The 23033-nt window shown below is 38.0% G+C and overlaps 1 protein-coding gene across 3 annotated transcripts in view; it reads left to right on the plus strand.

The window, feature by feature from the left end:
• LOC5571027 (transmembrane protein 164) overlaps positions 1-23033 on the plus strand; it is a 90411-nt gene that overhangs the window by 48804 nt on the left and 18574 nt on the right. The window contains exon 1 of one of the 3 annotated variants that reach the window (XM_001659410.2): positions 13396-13498. The exons of 1 other annotated variant lie outside the window; for it this stretch is intronic. The gene's annotated coding sequence lies outside the window, so the exon portion shown is untranslated. Of the gene's footprint in view, positions 1-13395; positions 13499-14681; positions 14855-23033 lie in introns of those variants that run through there. One more of the 3 variants, XM_021854869.1, reaches the window with a different exon arrangement.

Below are 23033 nucleotides of genomic sequence, written 5' to 3' on the forward strand. Positions count from 1 at the left end.
CAACGAGTTTAGCCAGATTACCTCTTAGTAAATTTCAATTAGCATCTCAAACAGGTAAATCTACAATAACGCCGTTTCAATCGTTAGTTATCTTCTTCTTCTTCTCCTCTGGGTGGCCGAGAATGGTTAGTTAATCAAATCGAGAAATTTTTCATTTCAAGCCAAGAAAATAGCTGTAGTGGCTTTTTCTGATATTGAAGGCGCATTCGGATGTCAAATGACCGCCAGCTAAGAGTTGCGTGCTTAGCTGGTAGTGCAGCCTGGGTCCTGTAGTCCTTCTGACTTCAGCTAGATTGAGGAGGTACGTCCACCGAGCGTCTGTTCACCAAGGAGGTGCGGCTCAAACAGCGTCTGTCTGGCATCCAGCGGCTGAATAAGAAATGCTCTTCCCCGGAAGCTACACCTAAGATGGCAGCCCCATCACGGCGGATAGGGAACCTTAGGCAAACAACCTACTGTCCTCGAAACATCAAAAAATGTTCAAGAAACCGATAGAGAAAGATTACGAACTGATTTAACGGCAACGACTTTTAGCGCGAAACAACGGACACGAATTGGAACATGGAACGTACTAACCCTAGCCCAGCAGGGTAAACTGGCACAACTCGCCAACGAGGCGTGTCGCATGAAGCTGGAGATCCTAGGACTGAGCGAAGTCCGTTGGCCAAACTTTGGAGAACGCAGAATACCATCGGGACAGATTCTGCTATATTCTGGCCTGCGAGGTGAACACGCTCCTCGGCACCGTGGAGTTGGCTTTTTGCTCAGCGCCCAAGCTTACGCCGCAGTTGACAGCTTTTACTCATTGCCTACAGACGTGTCTTCGCTTTGCTCCCGTGCTCTGTACTTCGTATTGCTTTCGATATGAGTAGTGTTCGGAAAAATACTATTGTCGTCGATTTCAACGTTCTTCCGGTCCGACCCGATATTGGCAAAGTCCAGCATTTTCTGGAGAACGAAATTGGCCTGAATCTCGCTGATGTCAACAGTATTCAATTACACCACACCCGCAACTGTGTGTACATTGAAGTGAAAGATCATGACATTGCGTTGCGGTACGAGAAAGCGAACAACCTCAAACGCACTTTGGTCTATAAGGACAAACCGTTCAAGATCCCCGTGTATGTGGACAGCGGGGCAGTCACTGTTAGAGTTTGCGATCTTCCACCTTCCATGCCTCATTCGACCGTCGGAAACTTTATGATGCGGTTTGGAGATGTTCTCTCCATACAGAATGAGCGCTGGAAAAACTATTTTGGCGGAGTGTACAACGGAGTACGGGTTTTGCAGATGAGGATTAAAACTTCGATTCCATCCTTCATATCCATCGAAAATCAGACCGCTACGGTTCTGCATCCAAATCAGACCAAAACATGTAAGTACTGCTCAAGAGCAGTACACCCCAACCAAAAATGTTTGGATGTAACTGCATCCGAAAACGTGACCAAAACATCTACAGCAGCAACTACATTACCCGCGGCCGAAACAAATTTCAACGAGAACGAATTCCCATCGATGCATAGTAGTCATCCCACTTCTTCTTCCCGTGATACGTTCAGTGAAATTCTGGCAAGAGGCAAACGTGCGCTTGCGGAAGACAAGAACAGGCCAAAAACAATACCTGCGGACCAACCAAAGCAAGCTACAAACAACACCGATGATGATGACGACGACGACGACAATGGCAACAGAGACAGCTCATCCTCGCCATGCGAAAGCTACGATTGTAACAACAAGCGACGGCTGTCAACCAAACGCGGTGCAGAGACGAAAAAAATGTGTGCTATGCAGGGATCCCAACGTGATTGCGATTCCCACTCACCTGTTATTTTCAATTCGAAAAAATAGTATAAATCGGCCCCGTGAAGCTTTTGGGCGTTTGGGCCTTCCAAATAAATTAATTAAAAAAAAAAAAAAAAAAAGCTTACGCCGCGCCTATAAATGAGAGAATAATCGTCGCCAGATTTAGAACACGGGTCCGAAACCTTACCATAGTCCAATGTTATGCGCCAACCGATGCTGCCGAATTGCAGGACAAAGAGAACTTTTACAGTCAACTCAATGCTGTCGTGGATAAGATTCCGAAGGGTGATATCAAGATCTACATGGGCGACTTCAATGCGAAGATCGGATCCGACAACTCGAGCTATGAGCCTGTCATGGGACGCCATGGTCTCGGAGAAATGAGCGAAAACGGAGAACTGTTGGCAGAGTTTTGTGGCAATAACGACATGGTGATCGGGGGATCGCTCTTCCCCCATCGTCCGGTTCACAAGGTCACGTGGGTCTCCCGTGACGGCTTTACCGAAAATCAAATTGACCACATCTGTATCAGCCGAAAGTGGAAACGGAGCCTTCTTGATGTGCGAAATAAACGTAGCGCTGACATCGCATCCGACCATCACCTCCTCATCGGCGAGGTGCGTCTGCGCATTGCGCGGATTCGTCGACAGGAGGAAAGAGTCGGACGTCGATTTAACACACGCTGACTGGAAGATGCCACAGTGAAAAGGTCCTTCGTCGAAGAACTGGAGACTCGTGTTGCTAATATTTCGGAAGGTGGCAGCGTAGAAGAGCAATGGACCGCCATCAAGAATGCCTTCATCACTACCAGCGAAAATAATCTGGGTGAGCTACGCACTCGGAGAAAACAGTGGATTACCGATGAAACCTGGAGGAAGATAGAGGAGCGGAGAGAAGCTAAAGCCGCGATAGAGCGGGCGAAAACCAGAGGAGCCAAGGCACTTTCCCGTCAACGATACTCGGCTCTAGAAAGGGAAGTTAAGCGCTCATGTAGGCGGGACAAACGAGCGTGGGCGGACTCCCTTGCTGACGATGGTGAGAAAGCTGCAGCAACCGGCGACATTCGTCTTCTCTACGATATCTCACGACGCCTTAGCGGGGCAAAGATGAATACGACGATGCCCGTGAAAGACACGACTGGACAACTGTTAACCGACCCCACTGACCAGCTAAAACGCTGGTTTGAGCACTTCGAACAACTTTTCCAAGTATCAACCCGGTCATCAACACCTCAGCATGATCCGCCTAGGGTTCGGCGTATTAGTCGCGTTAACACCGAAGCTCCATCACTGCATGAGATAGAAACAGCCATCCAAAGTATGAAATCCAACAAAGTCCCTGGGGTCGATCGCATATCAGCCGAGATGCTCAAAGCAGACCCCGCAATATCTGCTCAACTGTTGCATCAACTATTCCGCAATATCTGGGACACCGCGACTTTTCCGGCCGACTGGATGCAGTGAAGGTGAAAAAAGGGTGACCTCACTGTATGCCATAATTGGCGGGGCATCATGTTGCTATGTATTGTTCTCAAAGTTCTATGCAAAGTGATCCTAAACCGGATCCAGGAGAAGATCGATGCGACTCTCCGTCGACAGCAAGCGGGATTTCGTGCCGGACGATCCTGTGTGGACCATATTGTCACGCTCCGTATCATCTTGGAGCAAGTCAATGAATTCCAAGAGTCCCTGTATATGGTATTCATTGACTACGAAAAAGCTTTCGACCGACTCAATCACGAAAATATGTGGGGTGCCCTGAGACGCAAGGGTGTTCCTGAAAAAATCATCGGCCTCATCGAAGCGCAGTACGAGGCCTTTACGTGCAGAGTATTGCACAACGGGGTCTTGTCTGAACTCATCCGGGTTGTAGCTGGAGTGAGGCAAGGATGTATACTATCACCACTACTGTTCCTCATCGTAATTGACGAGATCCTGATAGGCGCCATTGACCATGAACAAAACCGTGGGCTGCTGTGGCAGCCTATTACTATGGAGCACTTAAATGATCTCGATTTGGCTGATGATATTGCTATACTAGCTCAACGGCGCTCTGATATGCAGAGTAAGCTAGACGATCTTGCCAAACGCTCCTCAGCGGCAGGTCTCAACATCAATGTCAACAAGACCAAATCGTTGGATGTAAACACGGCCGGCCCTTCCAGCTTCACAGTAGCCGGGCAAACAGTGGAGAACGTCGAAAACTTCCAATATCTTGGTAGCCAACTGGCGTCTGACGGCGGTACCAAGATCGACATAGGTGCACGGATCAAGAAGGCGAGGGCTGCTTTTGCGAGCTTAAGAAATATTTGGAAGAACAGTCAGATTAGTCAACGCACCAAAATTCGAATATACAATTCCAATGTCAAATCTGTGCTGTTATACGCCAGTGAAACGTGGTGTGTATCAGCGGAGAACACTCAACGGCTGCAGGTGTTCATCAACAGATGCCTGCGGTATATAATTCGGGCATGGTGGCCACACAACTGGATTTCTAATGCTGACCTCCATCGTCGGTGCCACCAGCAACCGATACAAACTGAAGTTCGACAACGAAAGTGGGGGTGGGTCGGCCACACTCTACGTCGGGGCGGAAACGAAATCTGCAAACAAGCGCTGGAATGGAATCCAGCAGGACATCGCAGCAGAGGCAGACCCAGAGGATCATGGCGGCGCAGCCTCAACAAAGAAATAAAAGAAGTCGACGGCAATTTGACCTGGCCGCAGGTCAAGGCGATAGCTGGTAATCGCCCAGGATGGAAATCTTTCACGTCGGCCCTATGCACCAGAATGGGTGCCCAGGACCCATAATTAAGTAAGTAATTCGATAATGCATCTCATAACTCCATACGTTCGGCAATAAAATTAAGGGGCTTGGATAGATGCATTGTTCATTGGATAATGAAAATGCTAAAAGATCGAGTAATTTTTAATCATCTGGGAGGTGCGCAACTATCTATAAAGACGATAAATGGATATCCTCAAGGAGGAGTACTATCACCGTTTTTGTGCTTATTTGTAGTAGACGACCTTCTTAAAAAGCTAACGGACCAAGGTTTTGAGGTGATAGGATATGCAGATGTGGCTTTTGTTATTCGTGGAAAGTATGAATACACGATTTCCAATCGATTACAAGCTGCACTAAACATGACTCTCAAGTGGTGTAGAAGAGACGGCTTGAAAGTTAATCCTTATAAGATAAATATTGTTCCTTTTACCAGAAGGAAAAAAAATACTCTAACACAACCTCCTATGGATGGAATCCAGATTCGATTTTCGGATGAAGTTAAACACCTCGGTGTTACTTTGGACAAGAAACTGAACTGAAACTCACAACCAAAAAAAGTTATCACTAAGAGTACAAATGCCCTGTGGGTGTATTTCTTTATTTCTTTATTTCTTTATTATCTATTGTAAAGCTTCGGGGAAAACATGGGGACTACGGCCAAATATGGTTCACTGGATATATTCGGCAATAGTTCGCCTAAAAATTACCTATGCTTCTTTGATATGGTAGCCCAAAACCAATGAGGTAATCACTCAAAAGAAATTAGTTTAATTACAAAGGGTTGCCTGTATTTCGATAACAGGGGCAATGAAAAGTACACCATCAGCCGCTTTAGATGCCCTTCTCAATATATTACCTTTACATCAATTTATTAAACTGCAAGGAGCAAAAAGTGCCTTATAGTTTATCCGTTATAATGAAATATTGAATGGAAAGCTGGTAGGAAATTATAAAATCATCAGTGACTTCAATCTGAACTCAGAGATAAAGACAGTGGAAGACTGGATGACAACGAAGGCAAATTATGATGCTCCTTTCAAAGTGGTTAAATTAAGCCGATATATATGGGAGTCTGGTGAGCCGAGCTTACGTCCAGGTTCTATTGGTTTCTACACAGATGGGTCTAAGATTGGTGAAAATACAGGAGCCGGAGTTTTTGGTCCTGGAATCAACAAAGTAATACCTATGGGGCACAGTCCCACTGTTTTTCAAGCAGAAATTCTAGCAATTACACTACCGAACACGTTTTTGTCTCAAGCATCAAAATATCGCTATTCACACAATTAAAGGTGACTGAATCCATTGCAGTTGATTGTATGACATTTGCCAGAAAACCATTTGCCAGAATCAACTCGCCAGAATGATTTTTGCCAGAAAACCATTCCCCAGAATGTACCATTCGCCAGAAAGCCATTCCCCTGAATGGACCATTTGCCAGAAAACCATTCCCCAGAATCATTTTTTGTAATTCGTTTTCATCATTGATAATCAATTTCGGTAGGCTTGAGGTGAAGATGCATGGAAGCCAAACCTCAAGCTTTCAAGAGCGCAAATCTAGTGACCCAAACAGCCATTCCAGCTGAAGATTTAATCGATTGGTCACCACCAGCGTGTGACCAATCGATTAAGTTTTCAGCTAAAACCGCTGGCTGGTTCTCGAGGTTTATGCTCTTGAAAATTTGAGGTTTGGCTTCCATGCATCTTCACCTCAAGCCTACCGAAATATTCGATATTTGTCATTTTTGTATCTTGAATATACTCATATTATTTGCACTTATAGCATGAAACATTGTGTAGTCAAATTTCACATTATTTACATCAAGAGGATTGGACTACTAGCACTGCACAGCTGCAGCGCAAAATTAATTAAAATTTAGCGTCACTTCTACAGTACTTCACTCGCATCGTAAATATTGCTCCAAATAATGTTTATATCTTTGTAATATTATAACAAGTATAAAACAATACAACTGATCGATCCATGTTATTTAGTCTATGTTGTTAAAATCCTTCGCATACAATTTTATGCAATTTTCACTACTTACTGTATCTTTGCGGAAAAAATAGCAAAACAACTAAAAAGAACAGCCTTTGAGTGAAAGAAGGGAAAATTATGTTTGAAATTTGATCAGTTTAGCGCCAATAATCATTGGAACAATATAACTCAAATGACTACCCAATGTTCTTTCGGTCATATATTTAAATACATTATTCAGTCCTTGAAAAGAACGTTAAACTGTTTTACTCTTAATAATAATTTGAACCGCATTATTTATTATTTTCAAGTAGTTTTACAACATTTGCGACAGGCTGCCGGAAAACTCTTCAATCTTCAGTGTTTACCCTGATTGCTAGTTTAAGCTATCTGGAACCGGAGATATTTTGAAATTCTTAGCAGGACTGCTACGTGGCCATGATTAATGGTGGAAACCAAAAAAACACACATATATTGGTTTCTCATATTCTGTCGCTTGCTCTACGAAACAAGTCGGTTATGAAGATTAATGTTTTTGGAATCACTCGTGTAATCTTCAATGAGAAATTAGATGAAGGTCATGGTAAATATTCCATTATTGAATCACTTTCAATTTAGTTTTTTTTTATTTGAGGACATATATTGATTGTCCATTTCCCGATATTTGCATTTTTTTACATAAATCCTTTCTACTGACAATTTTATTGACAGCAGTCCTATATTGATATTTTTTTAGCTGTAATTATTTAAAATTGAGATGGCATAACCTTGTTTACATCACTTCCATTCCTTCTGTTAACTGCAGGCAGAAACACACAGTACAATTATAAAGACTAGCCAATAATATAAAGAAGGGTAAATCTCCTATGAAGCATGTAAGTCCTTGAATTAGTTAGCCCTAAGGAACAGCCTAATCTTCAAAGAAGGGAAAATCATTAATAGAATGTTGAAAATACAGTTGCCTATAAGGGGTTGTTCATTAACAACGTGGTCAATTCTTTCGGATTTTTTACCTCCACGGGGTCTTTCGTCCATACAAAAATTTAAAAAGAATTGTTTGTATCGTGGTCATTGGCCAGGCCCCCTTCCATCCTCGCATAAATGATCACATGGTTAATGGACGACCCCTAATAGCTTGTATAAAATTGATGACTATTTTAACATTAAAAAAACAGTTATTTCTCAGAAACTATGAAAACCTCGGAAATCTATTACACCTTCTTCTTCTTATCTTGTGTTACGTCCCAACTGGGACAGAGCCAAATCTCAGCTTTGTGTTCTTACGAGCACCTCCACAGTTATTAACTGAGAACTTTTATTGCCAATTGATCATTTTTGCATGTGTATAACGTATTGCCGATATGAATATGCTCTATGCCCTGGGAAATCGAGAAAATTTTCAATCCAATAAAATCTTCGCCCGGTGGAATACGAACTCACGTCCGTCAGCTTGCTGAATAGCTGCATGTTTACCCCTACAGCTATCTATATAATAAGTTTATGATATCATTATTAGTTTAAAACATTTTATCAAACAAAAAGCTTTAAAACTTACGTCACAATTATTTCGCATATATTTATGTATCCTACGCTGAAAATCATAATGATTCGGAAGATTTTACACACCTAAATATTGCTACACAAAGCAATGTAATGTAGTAATATTTTTTCTGGGAAATGGCCTTTCTGGGGAATGACTTTCTGGGGAATGGTCCTTTCTGGCAAATGGTTTTCTGGCAAATGATCCATTCTGGCAAATTAATTCTGGCAAACGGCTTTCTGGCAAATGGGTTTCTGGCAAATGTCATACAACGCAGCCAACTTTCACGCAAGTTTTTCAGCTTGTATGGTAATTTATTTTCCTAATTTGCCACAGAATTCAAACTCATGAGTTAACAACACTTATCATAAAAGTTAATAATGTTGTTTTGTTGCTCAAAAGATACTTTTTGATGGTTTAGAAAAGTATTGAAATTTGCCATATGAGAGAAACGAAGAATTTTCAATCCTTCATTTCAACCAAATTATTCAATTTCAACCAAATTATTTCTAAAATGAATGTTTATGTCCTATTATGCATGCTCGGTGGATAAGATTACAAAAAAAGGTTGATAAATCATACTTTACATTTTATGTAAACATCAATGAAATTAGTGTTTTTTACAACTTTGGTGACCTGTAGCTAAAAATTGTGACGTGTTGGAATATTTCTGAGAACGGCATCATATTCAGCAACCTCAAATCTACAAGAGACACATAATCTGGTTCTTGAGAAACGCAAAAATGTAATTTTTGTTACGCTGTGTTATAGAATGTGCGAATATCTATATTGAAAAGAAATACATATTTGCTAAAATCTGTATTTTTTTCGGATAGCCAAGCACCTCTAAATGCGCTGAAGGCATTCACTTGACAGTAGAAGCTAGTGTGGAAATGCAATCTTTCTTTGAAGCAATTGGCCAGTAGGAACGAAGTTACTTTATACTGTGTGCCCGGTCATTGTGTAATTGAGGGAAACGAAACGGCCGACAGTTTAGCAAGACAAGGTTCTTCAATGAATTTTATAGGTCCCGAGCCGTTTTGTGGAGTTTCAGAGTGCGCTCTGAGGCAAAATCTTGGGAGATGTCTATGGTAGAATCAAACTGGAATACTACGGATACATCAAGACAAGCAAAACGGTTTATAAGGCCCAGTGGTTCAAAAGCTCAGGCTATACTAAATTAAAAAAAAAAAAGATCTTAGAGTAATAACCTAAATTAGCCCTAGCAGGCATCATCTATATAAAATTGTGGAAATCCAATCTTCTGGATGCCGTTTTTGTCAAATCGGAAACGAAACTGCTGAACATATACTCTGCAGCTGTGGAGCTTTGTTCAATAAAAGAAGGTCAATGTTTGGAAAAGGGTTATTAGAGTTCCTAGAAATCTGGCAAAGTAATCCCAACAGGGTTATAGACTTTATAAAACAAGTCGAGCCTAACTGGGATCGTTCGCTATATCAACCAATGTCTATCACACCTTAGTTGTGACAGGATAATTGATTAGCACCAAATCAAATATGGGTCATACCACAATATTCCTAAATAATAAACGCATTGGATGGAAAGGCTGCAGTATATATTGCATAATCTTCATAACCACTGGTAAAATTAATCAGTAAAAGTACGTCAAAAAAAATCAACAGAAATCAAAAATCCACGCAATCTGGATTATTCTGGACTGATATTACGATATTACGGAAAAGTGGTTCAAAAGTGATATTTAGAAAACAGCATAAAACTTGGACAAAAGGATTGAGATCCTCGAAACATCCCGAAGCTACCAGTTGAAAGATTTTGGGACATCGTGAAGTAAAAACAAAAGTAGAGACAAATGATGAGAAAGATTAAAAAAAGGGGAGAGTATTCCAAAACTGTAGCTAAGAGCACTGTGCAAAACCCTTATGCATGGCATCAAACGAAAAGTTCGAGCAGCTATCTGTTAGCTTCTATCTACATAAATAAAAATGGAATGGTGTTTGTATGTCACGAAATGGTTTGAGAACGGGGTAACGGATTTACATGATTCTTTCTGGGTTTGGTTTGTTAAATGTTCCGACGTGTCCGTGTGATCAAATAGTTTAGAAAAACATCGAGAAAGTATGGAAATTCGAGTGAAAAGAGAGCTGTCACTTTGTATGGGAGTCATAGCACTGCAAAACGGACTACTGAGTGGCAACAACGTTTGCCGGACTAACTAGTTTGAATATAAAAAGGTAGAATAATGATCTTTTGTGCGAATTTTACTTCAATGTTTTTTGTCATGAAATCAATTGAATATAGAACTAAATTCAAACAATTTTTTTCTGCGGTTTTGTTTTTTTGGCTATATTTTGCTGTGCGCATACCTTATCTCTTATAAATTTTCAAGCTTCCGTACAAAAATAGTGGAACTAATGAATCGTGACTCTTTTGAGAAGAGCCGTGACCTATTCACTCATTTGCAAGAGTTGACTCTTTTGAATGATTCGTGAATGAGTCGCCCATCTCTAGAGCAGGGATAATTTTTGAAAGTGATGTTAAGTGCACTTCCGGTGATTTTTGAGGAATTTGTGGAAAAGAATGCAAGAATTTTTCAAGGAAATTCAAAGAATCTGCTAAAATTCCGTGAAAATTTCACTAAACAAACGCAATAAACGATATAGTAAAATAACTTAGATATTACTCGAAATATTGCAAGTTAACTTGGAAAGGAAACTGCAACAGATATCATTAAGTTAGAGAGGTATCAATTTACAAAGAAGTCAATATATGCTATGTTGAAGGAATAGCGCATTCCATTGAGCTAGAGAAAAAATCGAGTTACAAAATATCGAAGGACGAAACTCAACTGTATTGTTCTTTGGTCCTTAATTTTTAATTTTATTTTTTTTTTTTGTGTCGTGTCTTCCAACTGTTTTGGATACAGCTTAACTTTGGATTTGATGGGAATGCTTTTTGAAAAGCTGATTTATTTATTCCTTTATTTTTTGATAGTCTACCGTGTTTCTTAGATTTTTGATAGTTTTTCTTGATACAACAGAAGCATAGGCAATTTGATTAATGCTGCAATCTCTATGATTTGCTACCAGGTGAAGGATACTTAACAGAATAGATCGAGTGCTCGTCAAAAATTATAAGGCCCGGATTGAATCACATAAAAAGGTCCGGATTGGACAAACTCACATTTTGTGGTTTTCAAATTTCCATACAGAAGCTTAGAAATAGTACAAAAAGACAGTACACCAGAGCACTTCAAAACTACAAATGAATAAAAAAAACGAACGCTTTAACTGACAGGCATCATATTTATATTGAAAGATGCGAGCCAAATGATAGATAGCAACACATGATTTGTATAATAGGGCCAATTATGTAGAACTACAGTTGTGTTAAAAGTTGGCAAAAGAAAAACCACTATTGTTTTGAGCAATTTGTGCCAAGCTTTTTAGCCGGTAGTGTGAAAATTTTTAAATTTTGTAATAATGAAATTGAGTATATTTGTAGTCCACTGCCAAAATTTCATGCCGATTACTCATATGGATACAAAGTTACAGCATGCAAAAGTTGAGCATTTTGTATGAAAATCGGCTTTCACTACTATGATTCTGAACATAACTGTATGTAGAACAGGGTCAGCAGTGGATCAGGTTCCCCTATTTATAGTTTCTTCAAAATACTACAGGTTTTTGCATAAAACTAATAATATTATTCAAAACATTAACGTTTGTGTACTTATATCACGATTAAGACAAATTGTGAGTGCGTCGAGAACGCCCGAGAAGTCGTCAGTTTTTTCCCTCTCGGGTGACACGTTCTTTTCTGCCGGGCAGTGCGTCGAGAAAGTCCGAGCAGTGCGTCGAGAACGCCCGAGAAGCCGTCAGTTTTTTTTTCTCGGGTTGCGCTTTCTTTGGAGTGCATGGAGAAAACCCGAGTAATTTTAGTTTGTTTTTCCTCGGGTCGCGCGCCCTTTTTTTCTGAGTGCCTTTATATGGCCGAGCAAACGAGTGAAGCTGAAAGTGGATTGTTGCTGCTCAATCAAGGATGAAGGATCAATTGGTGAGCTCGTTTCATGCTTTTTTTTTCAAATCTGTAAAATACGTATGACCGCACATTTAACCGTTACATAAATATGATTTTTCAACAAACTATGAATGGTTCGTCTCTGTAAGTGTCGGCATTAACTCTTTTTCATAGATTTTTTGTTTTATATTGTTATATAAAATCCCTTACCTTTATTTTTATAAATAAAAAAAGCTTTGAATGGTTCGCTCTGTTTGTCTGTGCTAGAAGTGTAGACTTGCAAAACGTTCATTTTATTCAAAAGACTTTGAATGGTTCGCCACTGTAAGTGTCGGCATAAGAATATTATGTGATGGTCCAGCCCATCTATTTTTTTTTTTTTCAATTTGAGTAAAATATCCTAACAGCTGTAGAAATGTTGCTTTTAGCTATTTGTTCAACAAATTTTGAATGGTTCGTCACTTCAAGTAACGACATTATTTCCTCATATTTGAGAATTTTTCATGTCAATTGAAAATATTATATTCCTAAGTATGTTTATATCTCACAAATAATCGTTTATCATGGTCTAATCGCTTATCAAAGTGAATCCTGTGACCCAACGATCCTTCCCATTAACAACCATCCCTCCCAGTAACCTTCGTGGAGAGGAAAACACGGTCTCCAAATAGCAATGGTTGCACACTAACATTCCTCCCCTCAATCCCACCTGACTGCAAGGACGTGGCCGGCGCCGTTATTGACCATGTATAAATAGAGGCACTGAAGAAGATTATGGCCAATCCCAGCCGAACTTCTTGTTGATTCTTTGTGCATATTCACTGACTTCGGTCAATCACGGAATAGCAACCATTGATATGTGTAGTCAGTCTAAGCTAAGCTAAGCTAAGCTTATATCACGTTCAAGTCAAATTGTAAATTTCAATAAGCAGGAATCGAACTTACGTCTTCCAATTCACGTTTTAAACATTTATTGAGATGTGTGTTCTGTTCTGATGGAACAAATAACTCGTTCCATGAAAACAATCTTCTGTTAGTTCAAGCCGATGCAGACGTTTTCAATTCATCAAAGAAACGATAATTAGGATAATCCATTCGTCTGATATCCCCCCACTAAAAGACGCTACCACGCTACTTAGTGTCGCATTTGAGACATCGGTAAACAACTCATCCCTACGAGTCGCGTGTTAATCCCCTTTCTTCCCGCCCGTTTCGTCTACAAACACAAGCATATAACTCACGCGACGACTAAGTGAGCAAGTGAGCGAAAAGAAAACTGATAATCAAGTACCTCTCATTACAGTGCCCAAGCACTAGCTGCCAACCGGCCGGCATTAGTACCACTTGAAACGCCGCAGTCGCTACTACTGAAAAGGTCCACCAATCCTGCACAGGTACCTATTTTGGTGCCAATTCGGAAAATCATCGCTTTTTGCTCGTTCAATTATTCATTCCGTCATTTCGGTCAGACAGGCCGCAGTGATCACAGTGTTTTTCCGACAACAAAAAAAACGCCTCCAATTTCCTAGAAGGGGGATGGTGGGAAAAGTGACAACTCGTCAGCTGAGGGAAGAAAATTGACGAACAAACTTGGCTTTTGTGGCGTGAAAATGGTTCAAAAAGAGCGGTTAAGAAACGGCAAAATATTGGAGCATCATAGACACGCGCGTATCCATCATAATCAAATATTAATTCACTCAGAGCGTTGCACAGTGTTTTATTTCGTGGATTTCGAGCGCTTTTTGATTAACGTCTGAATCGTTGAATTAAGCTGTATAGTTTGTGGGAGAGAAGTTTTTTGGCTTATTAAAGCGTATGTTTTGATGCAAAAAGATTTGCAATTAAACGAAAGAAAATCTTAGAAGAAAGAATTGTCATATGAAAGGGTCATTCATATACAATAGCATAGATATATAAAGTGAAGTAAAAGAGATAAGGACTGTGAAAAACATAATTTTTAAAATTCAAACAATGATTACTTTAAAGTCAATTAGCCCTTACTAGCATTGTTTATCTGTACCAATAGACCTTATTGAAAGAGCGCTACAAAAATATTTCTTCAAATGGACAGAAAATTGAAGGAACGATTGTTAAGCATTCAGAGTTATCTATGAACTATGTTGGAATAAAAATACAAAACCCATAATTTTATGACAAGTTTTTTTTTTTTGGCGAAAAACTCTGAAATAATTAGGAAGTTTAAACAAACAGTTTGTTTTCATAACTTGATTGTCTATATCGTTCCACATTTTTGGTACATTGACATAGATTGACAAAAAGATATCACCGAAAAGCAGTCAAAAGTTTTAAAATTTTTATTTTATTTCTGTTGTAAATGGTCAGAAAACCATGTTGCGCACCACATAGCAGAGATTTGTACGATGTTTAGTCAAAAATGGAGTAGTAGTGCAAATAACTTTCACTCAAAGTGCAATAATTTTGAGGCATATTCTTAAACTACAAACAACATATTAAGAACGGAAAACACTAAAAAACGGTTTGAACGTTATTCAAAAAACGCACAAAATCGATAATCGAAAACACTGTGAATTGGTTCGTCCTGAATTAGTGTCAGCACGTGGTTCCGATACACCAATGAAGACAGAAACCGCGAGCGGAAATTAATGAGATTAGAAGCGGTGTGGTTTTGCGGTCAGAAAAGGAAAATTGTTATATTGAGCTTCTAGACCGCTTCGGTGTGCTAGATAAGTTGGAAGTGGTTCCACGTGATATGACTACAAGAATCTTCTGTAGGTTTGGAGCTGAGGCAATCAAATTTTCGCAAACATATTTACATTGTTATCAAGCCATAACCACATATTCTGAGAAATCCACTAAAACAAATTGAAATTCCAAGCTGCTTCATCAATCATGCCGGCAATTATAGAAAAAGCAACTCATCATCAGCTGACAAGCTAACAGAAAAGCACAAAGTACCTATCAGGCAGGGCCCTATTTCGCGGAAATGCAATACTATAAATTATCTCACTGTTGATGTTAAAATGCCGCAGTATGCGACTGCTGTTTGTTTGGTTGGCTGCTTTCCTAAAGAAATTATGCCGAATGGGTGCTTCCGTGTTGCACTTGATGCAACCAGTAACAATTCAGATTGTGCACTATTGTGAGTGCACTTGATGGCAAATACCTGTGTTTGGGAATAATATGTTATTCTTTTTCTTTCTGATATTACGTCCCAACTGCAACAGAGCCTGCTTGTCAGCTTAGTGTTCTTATGAGCACTTCTACAGTCATTAACTGAGAGATTTCTTTGCCATTTGCCATAATCGCGCTGCAAGCACGAAAAAACTCCATGCCATGAGATGACTGAAACAAATTTCAATACAGAAATATCATCTACCGGTGGTTGAGTCTCACGGACCTCTGCTAGGTCTTACTGTACGTTTACTGCTACGCCATTTTTGGGTCCCTTGGCATTAAATATACGTGGTTAAATCTCAATTGAAGTAAAAAGTTTGTGATTTTACAATTTAGAATAGTGTAATCTGGTTAGGACCATTCATGAACTACAAGGTTGTATAGGTGGAGGGGATTCTAGCAAAAGACCACGGTCAACACAAATTTTGAAATTTTCGTATGGTTAGGAGGGAGAGAGGATCTAGAAATCTGTGGCGGTTATGAGAATTTGGGTATGAAAACGATGCATTGCTATTTGAGCAATTCTCGCTGGAAACAGGCCGCCATCGGCACCCATCGTTAGAATTCCAATTTTATGTCACTGATCGCTAGTTTTCGATAAAACTTAAGGGTGGTCCTTTCTGTTTTCTCAAATTGGTGGACACCTCGTACGCCAGCTAGCTAAACAGTTTGCGAAAAAGCCCATTTTTTGATAAATATAGGGTATTTCTTCACGTGATATGTCTCATATTTCGCTTGGAACACATAGCAAACTTAGTGGCATCGTATAGAGAAAGGATATAGCTTTCATTTAAAGTTAAAAAAAATTTGGCGGTCATTTTGAATTTGAATGAGTTTTCACCTTATTAGCACTCACTAAAACCAAGATGGCGTCAAAATCCAAGATGGCCGCTAGATTTTTTCACTCAAAATAATACTTTTATTCTTCACTCGACTCGAATAAAACACCAACGATTGAAAACTTGGTTCTTTATTGTACAAAAAATAATGTTTTCATTGATTGCACTCGCCATATACGTCAAAATCGTATAACATGATTTAGAAAATCGTTCATTTCATAGGGTAAATACCATTGCTCACCTAGTCATCAGTGACATAAAATTGGAATTCTAAAGATGGGTTTCAGCGAGAATTGCTCATTTCTATTGAAAACAAGATCGATTTAAACAAGTTTCATTTTGGGTTCTATGAGTTATTCGATGGTATCATTTAAATATTTTTAACATTGTTGCTTTTCTGCAGAAGTAAATAACTGAATCACAAAATCCAGACGTGCTATGATATTTTTAACGGAATACGATTCAGCGACCTCACACCAAGTAAATTGCGATGCTTTGGGGCTTGAGACAAAAACATTGCTCCGCTGTAATTATACAGTCCCAATTCTATAGAGGCTTTCAAGACATTTAGGAATTTAAGCCATAATCTACATAAGTTCATAAATCATTGTAAAGGCCCATTTTACTTCAAATCGTATTCCAAGCTGGCAGCACCCTCTCAGATTTCAATTCAACTTTCAGGTTTGTAAACCTTGATTAAGTAAGCCACGTTGCATTCTTAGTTTTTGATACTTTTTTATCACCCTTTTCTGAACCACTCTTTTCCCCCCAAAAAATAGTGACGAAATTTATGGCTTGATGCATGTTACAAATGACCAGATACCAAAATATTTGTATGATTCGTTATGAGAATTGAACTGTCTCATCGTTTATCACTAAAATATCTCAAGCAAAATTTCAATCGACTAAGTAGATACTGGCATGAACGTGACTCTCGTCAAAACTTTAATATATGATCCAGGACTTGTCCAAACAATCGCGGCTTTGAGATTTGAATACGCATAACTAGATTGCATCAAAGAACAGCGTATTAAAAATGAAGGTAAAATCATATGACAATGAAGGCTATAAAGTGTGCACTGCTTGCAAAATTAATCACCCGACAATTCCTTGTCTTATGAGTTTAAAACATGTCCACGTTTTGAAACAGGATTGTAGAACCTTAAAAGGCACGGGAATATGTTGCTGATTTGACCACCGTCACAGCAAAACAAACGTTTAAGTTTAGGGGAAACTGAATTTCAATAAATCTTTAGCAAAATTAACACGAAAAATCAATTCTCATTAGAGTGTCCATCCCGGGACATCCCGGGACAAAAAATCCCGGGATTGGAGGAATTTCAGGATTTCCCGTTTCCCAGGATATTAGATGTGACGTCCCGGGAATCCCGGGTTTCCCGAAATGAACGTAAATGTTGATGAAAATCACTTAATTTTGTTGCAAAACAATGATATTTTTCCTCACACTCATGTTTTATTCGATAAAATAGAAAAGCACTATAGATGAAATTGAATAAATCGAATATTAATATGATGACGAGACCAAATCTCGCATAAATTATGCTCTCGCTCTAAAAGCCATTGGTAACCGAGTTTGAAGCTCGTCGTTCTAAAGCAAATTAATAGATCAAGATAATAACTACCACCACTGGAAGATAGAGAAGTATTGTCTTTTTATCTTAGCATTGTTAAATAACATGCAAATCCATTCGTTTGCTCAGTAGCAACAAGCTATACTCTTGGTTACCAATGGCTTTTAGGGCGAGATCATAAATCAAGCGAGAAATTACCAAATGAGTCAAAAATATTTTTATTTATCTAATATATTTTTGTTCTTCTTCGACAAAGTCGTTTCGATAAGCCTAGGCTAAGAAAGCTTATTTGCAAGTATACCTCAATATCTGTCATCGATATTCCGCAATTAACTTTTAGTATGGTCTACTATAAAACCCCCAATGATCTTAAAACTTTTCTTTTGGTCTTCTTGACTTTTCGATTGCCTGAAGAAAATTGTTCAAATGTTCACCATATTATCAACTAGTCGTATATTTCTCGTAACAAGTCAAAGTTAGTTTTTTTTGTTTTTAATGTTTTTTAAATAAAAAAAAGTCATATGAATATAAAATACAATATGTTGTAATTAACTTCTTATCTTGGAAGATTTTTTTCTCTCTATATTTCATTTTAAAAACATTGCACTGATGAAATTTTACATTCATTTCAACGAAAATACTGGTTTTCTTAAAAATCTAAAATATCCCGGAATCCCGAGATTTCCCGGGACAAGCATCAATTTTTGTCCCGAATCCCGGGACAAGCAAAACGGTCGGGAAATGGACACTCTAATTCTCATTGATGAGAGGCTGACTGTGAAGAAATTGTCTTGGAAGAAAATTGTTGGAAAGCTACGGCACCGCTCAAAGTCCACTATTTGACGTTTTAGCGGTGCCGTGTCATTTATGTGACCATGGAAACCACTCAAATGTCAAATTAATGAACACGTGCATTGGTCCATTCTTAAAACATAAATCAAAGGAACAAGAGACAAATGCCCCTTCTGGGTAAAGTCTCTATAATCAAAAAAAAAAAATAAAAAAAAACAGCCCATGTTTAAAAGAATGGAAAATTTCAGATTAAAGTTATAGCAGTTTTGACACCAATATAAAAGCTTCAGCTTGACTAGCTGCCCATGGTACTTAAGCATTGTTAGATCACAAGGAACCACAAGAAACCAATCAGATGACTGCTTAGGACTAACAGGCATCCTCAGTGTATAAGATTTGGTTTAAACTTCAATGTAGGCTAAACACAGAACACTAATGGATCATTGAAGGTGATTTTTGAAAGTGCTCACCGCATCAAAACAAAGGCGCCACTGTATAGGGGGTTTAACATTGTGACAGTATTGCTGTTCTGTCAAACACACAAGGCTACGGTGGCGCTATCTATGCATTCCATAGCGGCTGTTTTGGTTATTTTAATGATCCATTATTCTACGCACAGAAAAGTAATATTTATTGCTTACTAATAATCAACTAATAATCATTAAAACAGCATAAGTTTCAAAGAACATTATATTTTACAAAGAATTCACATTTCCAAAGAATATATTTTTCCTGAAATGACCCAAAAAAACAGCCTATTTAAAAAAGAAAAGAAAATTTATTATGGAATGATGACAATAATCACTATGTGGTCAGTGAATGGAAGGAATGAACTTTGTTCCAAATAAAGAAAAATATCTTTTATCAAAAACATAGGGATGTTATAATCACCAACAGAATAACTCGCGAGAATAACTGATATATCTTTTTTGTCCTTGTCCTTTGCACTATTCTGAGTTATGGCGCACTCGGGGATATGGCGTTCGGGGTAATGGAGGGAAAAGCTTTTAGGGTAGGGCACAAATGAGATTTTTTTCAGTATTTTTATTCAAAAAGTTGGACAATTTTCTACAAGCTATCCAAACAACACTTTTTTGTAGAATTTGTTTTTTTTATCACATTATTTTGAAAACAAATCGGATAAACAAGTTTAGTCCTTTCCAAAACATAATATATTATTAATGGAATTCTATTCTAAATTCCCTGTTTAAATTTCTTAAAACTTAGATTATTTCCAAACAAATCGAAAGCAATTCCTGGGAAAATCCCCTGAGTAATTAAGATTGAGTTTCAACAAAAATGTGTTCAATAATTTATGCAGACAGTCCTGGTAAAGATCGAAGGGGCTCCAGAAATTCTCGTTTAAAATCTTAAACTCCACTGATTTCTCTAAAAATACACGAGGGATTTTTCTTCTAAAATTTATCTATAGATTCTTCTCACGTAAGTTCAGTTCAATTAGGTAGATCAGCGATGTTCAAAGGAAGCTTTAAGGAATGTTTCATACTTTTCTTTAGTAAGTTCTTCATAAGACCTCCGGTAATTTCTACAAAGAGCTCCTCAAAATTTTCCCAGAATCATCATGTCTTACTCTACAGGTTTTTCCAGTAATTCTCGTCTCCGATGTCTCGAGTCGTTACTCCAAGAAATCTTTCGAAGTACGCAACCAGGTTTTACACAAAAAGTTTCGTTTGAGATTGGCTTAGTATTTCCATTATAAATAACACTTTTTTCAGCTAGGCTTCCAATAATTTATGAAAATGTTCTTTGTTTCTTAGCGGAATTCCTGGAGAAATACACGAAAAAGTCTTTGATGAATTATGTACGAAATTTCTCAAGAAATTCAATCAGAATTTCTTGGTAAAGCCTAAGAGGAATTTCAGCAGTAATACAAGGAAGTCTCACAAAAAAATCCTGGTTGAAATCTGGAATAAATTCCTGCATTCCTGAAGATTGCTTCCAAAATTCTCCTAGAATCATCAGTTCTTGCTCTATTGATTCTTCCGGTAATTTTTCCACCGATTTCTCCAAAAGATCTCCCAAAGATCACCACTAGGCTTCCCACAAGGAGTTTTATTAAAGATTGCTTTGATGAATACCACACATTTTTTTTAGGCGAGACGACCTTTCATAATTACTTTTTTTCAAATGCAATTCCTGGAGAAATGCTTTAAAAAGTACCTAATTACCCGAATAACAGTTTTAGTTTTTTCACTTACTACTAGTTGTTGTTACCACCATATCGTTAAAACTCATTCTAGAACTTATTAACCTTAACAGCTTTAATAAACCTTTGATAAAACTCCGATAAACCCGAATAGGCCCACACTACAGGAAGTTGTTAAGACTATATCTTAAAACCGTTTCTAAACTTCTTCGTTTTGTATCCTATGAATACATCTGTCCATGTAGTATACTATAAAACATACATAAGAGTTATTATAAAGCTTGATTATGCTCAACTAGCGAAAATGAATGTCTTGCGATATCCTAAAACACGGAATAAAACCATTGTTAAGAGCTTATGATCGAACAAATATTAGACAATAAGTTGTTTATAAATCATAACCTTTGTTATAATATTGAAACCATCAAGATGTCTGCCGGCTCATAATAGTAAATTAAAATAATCTTTCTTTGCCTGCCAATAAATTTCCTTACCATCACGTGAAATTCATGCCAAAGAATATTAACTGGTGAATTGACATTCAATTTTTCGATTTACAACAACGCGCCACATTTTTGACATCATAATTGCCTATCTAATATTCTATTGCAATCCATTTTAAGAATGATTTCATGCTCATATCAATCGTAAATTGAAATTTCCCACACATAATTTAATTGTGAACCCGAAACGGCGACAATAAAAATGGATTCCAACTTTTTAAATCTTACTGGTCTCGTTTGGGACGGTTTAAGCTCAATTGGTGTTTATTCCATTCAATATAATCATCAATGAGTGCTAAAATATTTTTAAATCAGATTATTTGTTCTGCACTAAGACTTATTGAATTTTTGGGAGCATTGGCTTAAACTTTATAAACTCAGGAAAGCCAGTGCTGTCAAAATGGTAAACAGATTGGAAGTGCAAGCCTGTGGTGCAATTTAATTAACTAAATGCGTGTGTGTCCAATTATGTTTCTACTGGAATATTTCATTGTTAGGCTGCAGCCCGTGGTTGATCGGTTGTACAAATGCAGAAAACGGTAAGTGAAGTGAAGTGCCGGAAAAAATAATTTTTCTTCCTTGTAACTCACCTATGCTGCCCATAACTGCATATTTGTAACATTCGACAAAAGTAGGCATTGAGTAAATGGATTACCATGCGTGCATTTTATGGCAGTATGGGAGGAAACTAAAATTTCTAAAAATTACCAGGAACTCAAAAGCACTTATTTGAGGCTGATATTTTGTACAACTCGTATCGCATACTAGGTGAATAGTCAGAAAATAATTCTGATAGAAATTTCATTGCTATTACATTACGAGGCTCATTTATAATCTCAGTGTGACTGTTATGCGGTTACAATTGCCAATGTGACAAAACAACTTGGTATTTTTTTCGAATTTTTAGAACAATCTCACAGATTTCAGTAAGTTGATCGAAAGTATTTATCATTTGATGACTCTCCATGGTATTAACTCCAATTTGTCAAAAATGTCGAATGTGACTGTTATGCAGTTATGGGCAGTATGTGTGCAGCATACTTATTCCACTAGAACGGGAAGTTTAAGCAATTGTAATTCTACGAGAAGGATATCTGTAATTTATATGTTTGTGTCCTGATTCACTCATAATAATGAATTGGTAATCACATAATGAAATGGGTAATCACAAGTACAGGGTGTCCGTAAATTATTCGAACAACAAAATATTGGGAAGATTATCTCTTATTGAAAAGAATAAAAAATCAATGTCGATGTACCTTTTCAGATACAACTATATATTCACAAAATATATTATTTTTAATAATTTCAAAATAACTGCTCCGTACTGAGTAAATTATATTAAAAGTTATCGGAGACGTTTTTCCTGAGGGCCGCTAGCCATTTTAAAGAATTTCCCTCGCTGAATTCATAAAGAGATGAATTCAAAATTCCAATTATTTCTTGAGGTTATCTATTGAATCTTGACGTTAAGATAGGCTGGAAGAATAAACTTGTTTGGTTCAAATCCTGTTTGGAGGACATTTCTCATCAGTCATAAAGCTCGAAAAACGGCGTTCACTAAGACAGCTTTGGCTTGGTTTTACAAATAGTTTACATCAGATATGTGGAAAACTTATTCCTTATGAATATAATATATCAAGATATTGAACCATCTAAGAACGATCAATTTAATCATTTTGGTTGCATAGAGGCACGCCTTCAAAGTTTGTACGGATAATATGCGAACACCCTGTGGACTGCATTCCAATAACATGCATCGGAAAGTTGAGTATTGAGAAGTCTTTAACATAACTTAGTGCAGTCTCACGGGTTTTATCGTTGGCTTTGTAAGACAAACCAGATGAAGTTTTAAGTATAGGTTTTAAAAAACACAACAT

Source organism: Aedes aegypti, chromosome 3 (genome assembly GCF_002204515.2).
Source record: "Aedes aegypti strain LVP_AGWG chromosome 3, AaegL5.0 Primary Assembly, whole genome shotgun sequence".
NCBI lineage: Eukaryota > Metazoa > Arthropoda > Insecta > Diptera > Culicidae > Aedes > Aedes aegypti.